A 6,785-nucleotide genomic window follows, 5' to 3' on the forward strand; every position below is an offset into this window, starting at 1 on the left:
TGCGTTGCCTGCCCTGCCTTGCGTTGCCTGCCCTGCCCTGCCTTGCCTTGCCTTGCCCTGCCTTGCGTTGCCTGCCCTGCCTTGCCTTGCCCTGCCTTGTCTTGCCTTGCCCTGCCTTGTCCTGCCTTGCCTTACTTTGCCTTGCCTTGCCTTGCCCTGCCTTGCCTTACCCTGCCTTGCCTTGTCTTGGCTTGTCTTGCCCTGCCTTGCCTTGCCTTGCCTTGCCCTGCCTTGTCTTGCCTTGCCCTGCCCTGCCTTTCCTTGCCCTGCCTTGCCCTGCCTTGTCCGCAGGCTAGAGGGTAGCATCCTAATATGGCAGAGCTTTGCCTTACCTTGCACCCTGCACCAGTCCTCTTTCGCTCTCACTTCAGAAGAACTATACAGCGCTATGGCTCTCTATGCAGCTGCTCTGAAGCTGTGGCTTAGATTTGGGTTATTTTTTGCTGATAAATCCTCTTTTCTATCAGATTTGACATCAGGCAATCCCTCCAGATCCCTCCCCTTCTCCCTCTGACTTCCCCTTTCTCTTCCCTGCCCTGTGTTCTCTTTCCCTTCATCTGTGTCCTTCCTTCTATATCCCTCCCTCCCCTTTTCTTTCCCTATAGCTAGCTCTTTGTGAATATCATTTCATCTGCCCTCTTTCTCCTGCTTCACTTCTACACATTGCTCATTGTGTCTTTGCTGCCCTCAGATGTATGTATTTTACTGCTTTACTGCTTTACTCTCTGCATCCTTTTTTTTTTTTCTCGCTCCCTCCTCTCTCTGTTTCTCAGTGATCATTTACAAGGCTCTGTTTCATTAGAGAGCTGTCTCTGCCCTGGAGTTCTACATGTTGTGATCAGACTCAAAATCCCTAGTGGGTGCTCATCTTTTGGGGTCCAGCTACCACTGATGGAGCTGGGGATCCTGTGCAGGAGACTTAACTGTTTCACACACTGTTCCTTGCATTCCAGATGATCGAATGAGGAACTTCCAGGGTGGCGGAGGGAAGCAGCAAACCTAGAGAAGGAATCAAAGACACAGGCAGTCTGGAAGAAAAGTGAAGTCACTGACTAATAGATGGATGACCTGGGTAGGCTCCTGATAAAAACAGTTCCCACATCATGGACATTCTTTGCTCTTTCCTTTGTTTCCTTCCCAGTCTATGCCCACTCAGAACAATGAGCATAAGAGTGGGGGAGAAGGCCAAACAGAGACCTGGAGCGAGTGAGAAAGGTTGCAGAGAGCTGTAGCCAAGGCTCATTCCAGGAATCCGATGCAGATTCCTATTTTCCTTCTCTCCTTATAGGATTCCAGTCTGAGTGGCACAGGAATCCAGCCTTGACTTCTCCCTGGGGGTTTTGCAAATCCTGAGATGCCCCTGAAGCTTGTCCCTGTCACAGCGCTGCAGGACACCAACAATGTGCATTAACTTCTTTGGTAGGAGCTAGTACCTAACGGGCAAGAGAACAGGCTGAGGGCATCTGTGCTACTTGGAAATGATCCACTTTGAGATAACGGGATTTCAGTTTCAGCTGCAGAAAAGCATTTTCATTTATAGTAGCCCAGAGAACTCCCAGACTGACACCCCCTTGGCTGAGATTTAGCCTGGAGAGCATGGAGAACAGGATCCACGCCAACACCTCTAGGTATCTGGATTTGGGCAGTGAGGAGAAAGGAAGGAGGAGTTATTGGCTGCCTTTCACTTGTTTTGGTGTCTTTAAAACTGGAGCCCTTGTGGTACTGACAGGGCCATCCACAGGTAAACAAACTCTACAGAACTTGGGGACTGAGTAAATGGGTCTGGAAAAATGCAGTGGCGTTCCAGCTTGCTTGCTCATCAAGTAACACCATGGCATCCAGAATAGCTCACAAACTGTTTGGAAGAGGCAATGGGTTTTCTGTCAAGCTGGAGTTGTCCTCTGTAAAGTGATGTATTTTTAGCAGGCAAAGTTTTTCTGGCCTGTGATTCTTCCAGCACTTTAGGTTAATAGGAGCAGAGGCTGGCTCCACATTGTCTGTGGCTCGACGTTTAGATGGCTTTGGGAGGGGGAAGAGAGGGCAGTGGTTTCAGCCCATCTTTAATGAAAAGCTGGGGAAAAGGAAAGCCTAGTTTTTGCTCCACCCTTAATGCTATCATTTTATTTCTTGCATTACTCTAAGGCCAGGGAAGAACAATATCTGCTCCCAGCACCTTTCAGGGCAAACAGCTGCCATATGTGGCATTTTAAGGCCACAAGCAGTTCCATTGGCTACACCATGTGTTGGGCCCATGCTGAAATCTTTTGTTGAATTGTATATCTAAGCAATTTCAGTGTCTTCTTCCAGTGCAAGACACAGCGCTGTTTCACTTGCTGAAGCTGCAGAGCACCATTGTTTGCCCTTCTAAGAACAAACTCCTTTCTCTGATTGTGTTTTTTGTTGTTGCTGCTGTTTTGTAATATCTACAAAAGGCAAATCCAGATGGAAGTTCTCCTCAGGGCTCAGCTGTCTACCCGCGATGTGTGGGAGGAACATTCCCTCAGGGATGCATCCAGTGCTCATCTCAGCTCCTTCAGGTCCCTGGTACTTGGGGTGTCCAGCACTTCACTGTCTCTCTCTCATAGGCCCCTGAGACTCTCAGCACAGCACCCCGGTATCATACCCAAGCCGTCTCCCCGCATAATACAGTTTCCATTACCTGTTTCCAATTTACAATTGCTCTGAACGGTAACCAGACCTAGTATTCAGCATTTCTGCAGCACTTGAGCGTGGAAGGAGCTTGAAGGGAGCATTGCTAATTAGCTCACATCTTATCTGTCAGCTTGGAGTTATCCCTGCTTGAATGAGTTTGATACCAAAGCTCAAAGTGACCAGCTCTACAGAAGGGCCTAAACGCCTCGAATTGTAATATCAATTTCTCCTTCTATCCTCTACTGATTTCAATAGAAGGTCACCTTTGTAGTTCTGGAGCTGAGAGATAATGTGTCAGGTTTTCTGCCGGTGTAAATCAGCATAGATCCAAAGGGACTTCAGATTCATGCTCAGTGTCCACCATCCAAGGACGTTTCTTAGCACGACCTGGGACTCCACTGGCAGGTCTGAACCTAGGTGTTCTGCCTCCAGGCAGAATGATCCCTGTCAATTTCACCATGGCAGACTGGGGCTGCTCAAATTTAGGGAGATATCTATGGGATCTCCAGAGGAAAACCTAAAGTGGAGCATGAAGGCGTGCACATCCCAGAGTGATCACAGGCCTCCCAGCTGTCCAGAGTAGATGAATGGCCAGGATATTTTCCTCCAGGTCTGTGCAAACATAAGTAAGGGGACACTCACTCAAAGTGACTTGTTCTCCATGCTCCCCTGGCTAAATCTCAGCCCTCTCCCACCACAGAGTCAGTCATGTGAATGGCAAAAAGCCTCCAGGGAGACAGTGTGCTCCTCTTCAGCCCCTTTCTCCACACCTCTGATTTTCTTCCTTCTCAGAGCAAAGGAGCGGGAGATGGACTTTTCCTCCCACAGCATTAGGACTGTATCCAAAAAGCCCCTGGGAGTCTCTGCCACATCTCTGCAGCAACACTCGCTAAGCAAGAGAGCAATGCTTGCCCCTCACACCCATTCACCCACACGTGCAGAGCCAAACACTGGTTTATCATCATTTTTGCCCCTGCTTCCCCATTATGCTGGCTCCTTGGGGGTTTTGGAGGCAGCACTGACTGGACTCCATGCTGCTTGTGGGCTGGCTCTAATTGCCACTGGAGCGGTGCCCACTGTAGCGGGGGTGTCAGGGAGTGGCAGGGCAAGCTGAGACCCAACTTTCCAGGGTAGCATGTGTGAGGCTGGGGGAGTGCAAAGCTTGGACAGTCCAGACAGTTCAGAAACGGGGCCAGCAGAGGGCACTCCGATACCACCGCTCACCCACTGGACCAAGCCCTTGGGCCAGAGAACACCGCCACCCCTAAAGCTCTGTATCCCTTCTGGGCTTTGCCCTGGGTGTAGGAGGCAGAGGGATCAAGAGCAGGATGAGAGCCTGGAGCCCAGTTTGCTTCTCTGCAAGAAGGGGTAGGAGAAAATAAGTGAGGAAAATGCAAAGGAGAGACGTCCCAGAAATGTCCCTGCTCCTCAAAGTTGGCCCCAGTCAGATCACAGCAGTCCCTTCACAGGGACGCTGATGGTGGATACAGTGCAGGTAGCCCTGGGTATTCCCCGATGCTCTGGATGCAGTGTGGCTCTAGTACAAGGGCAACTGAGGGCGGACAGTTCCTTTCAGCCCTTGGCAGGATCACAGAACCTCAGACTTAATCCTGGTGCACCTGCATGTCCATCAGTCCCTGGGGCCTACTGCTGGCACTGTTCCTTCCTTCCCCAGCTGTCTATCCTGGCAGTATCCCTGCCACGCAGAGGCACCAGCTCTGGGCATGTCTCAGCTGTCTCCACCTTGCAGGCAATCTGCATGAGTGTGTCCAGGGTTGCCTTTCAGGGAGGATGCTGGCTGAGGCTGGTCTGCCTGGGCAGGTGTGAGGATCTCCCTTACCAGGGAACATAGCAGGCATTTCAGAACTTCTGCAAAGAGGTGACCGTGGCAATGGAGAACCTCTGACGGGCTGAGGAGTTCTTGTGAGAAAGGTGAGGGACCCATTAATAAACTTTTCTGGAGAGGATCTATTTTGAGTAGGCCACAATGCAGCAAAACCTTTCAGGAGACCTGCTGGCAAACCTTGGAGGAAGCCAGGAATCGCTGCTGTAAGCCCTTTCCTATCTCTCTAACACCTGGAAGCTCTTTGCAAACAGCTCAGAGTACTGCACGCCGGTGTAGCAGGGATCACTTGTGCTGCCTTCGAAGCAAGACTGAGCAGCGCATTGGAGTGCCTCACAGACATCACTCTCTCTTGTCACACTGGGCTGAAGCCACAAAATCAGAGGTGCCTGAACTGGCCTGCTGTTTGTGTGTGAGGTCTAGGCACCTTCCACAGTATAAAATAGTTTGACAGCTACCTGGGAAACTAGGATTTCCCAGAGGTCTTGAGGAGGGACTCTCCTGGCTCCTCTGGGGAGATGTCAGAGAGCAGAGCACCTTACTACGTGCTCTGGGAGCCTGAGCGCCTTGCAGTTTTGCTGCAGCTATAATTCTGGAGCAGCTGGCTGAAGTTCCTCCAGGGTTCATAAGAAAACACATCCAGCCTGATGCGTTTTGTTTGCCTACTCACTGTGTTTCTAATCGGGACGTTTGTAGCTTGCTTCTTGGGGAATTGCTTCTTAGACTACAGTACCCACAGTCCTTTGCTGGCAGCTTAGCATAGCCTGTTTGGGGAAAGTAAAATGCAGACCTCTGAATTGGGTCTTTCCTTACCTGATCCACTGAGGAAGCTGGAGGTCTTCAGTACAGCTTGGCCTATTGGCAGATGCACTTCCTTGGTTCATCAGGAAAAGACTGGTGAGCTCTTTTGGCGAGAAATGTGGTTATGGTTCCTTGCACTCTCCCAGAGGCCTTTCCCAGATTTCGATCCCAGCAAGCAGGGGCTCCTGAGTCTGTTTCTCTTCCATTCCTGCAAATCCCTGTCCAGAAATGAACCCTGAAGACCGGTTTGAGAGAGATCACAAGGCAGAAACAACAAGCATAATGAACCATATTTAAAATTATTTTTTTTCTGCCTTTGGAGTTTGGTTAATTTATAATCTATAAAAGTCTCTGCATAATTGTGTCTTGATTAAAATGGTATAATTAGGCGCTCTGGATCTCTCTCCCCTTTCCCTAAGATTATTTCTGTCTAATTGCTTTAATCTGTGTTTTCATGCACCCACTAGAAAATCAAAGCATGCTCCCATGAGGATGCGGGTGAGAGTGAATAAAGCTGACGACTCATTAAGTGCGGCGGAGAGAGGAAACTGCATCTAAATCACAACTACATTAACGAGGTAAAATAAAAAATCGAAAAGAATAAATAACAAAGTGAGAAAAGATTTAAAAAAAGCAGCAAAACAACCTGACATAGATTTTAATATTAATTAATAACATACTGAATAGCAAATTGTCTGTTGTTAAAGCCATCTTCCTCCATTGCTGATGGAAAGAAAAAGGTCTGGGAATTTTAATTCCTGAAATCTGGTGGTGTTGTTGAGGGGGGCAACTTGTGCAAATATAGCCCTGCTGAGGGATAGACTCAAGTTCCCTGGGTGGGGATTGAAGGACCTGGATAGGAAGGATATCAGTGCAATCCAGCAGCTTAAAAGCAGTGCCAGCATTAGCCTGGATTTGAGCGGGAACTGGATCGGAGCCTAAGGAGAGCCACAATTGGACTCCTGCAATAGGGACAGGATGGATGGATGGGTGGATTGTTAGGGTGACCCGACAAAAGACTCAAGAATTCACCAAGTCTGTCCCCTGCCCCAAGACCAGAACAACTGCACCTCTGTCTTCCTTCCAGATGACTTTCTGTCTTATTATCAATGATGTTCAGGCTACAGATTCTGCCACCTTCCCGTGTAGCCCCAGTAGCCCCCAAATAGGTCACTGTCATTTCCCTCCAAGTGAGGATTCAGATGTAAACAAGGTGTACTTTAAAAGCTTCTGGCTATGTTTGTGATTTGTTAACATCTGCTTTAGTCTCCTGAGGATGACAGAGCCCAAGACAGTGCTGTCCTCCGTTCTCTCTGGCTTGCTGTAGTTCTTACTTGCAAGGGAGACTGTGCTGTTTTTTATTAGCCTAATTCAAGTACAAATGCCCACACGATGCAGCATAGAGATGCTGCCTTGCACATCAGATGCGATGGAACAACTTTAGCACCAGGCTGTCTAGAGCACTGTATATTTTCAGGAATGCTAAGCA

The sequence above is a fragment of the Struthio camelus genome, chromosome 1 (assembly GCF_040807025.1).
Source record: "Struthio camelus isolate bStrCam1 chromosome 1, bStrCam1.hap1, whole genome shotgun sequence".
NCBI classification, from domain to species: Eukaryota; Metazoa; Chordata; class Aves; order Struthioniformes; family Struthionidae; genus Struthio; species Struthio camelus.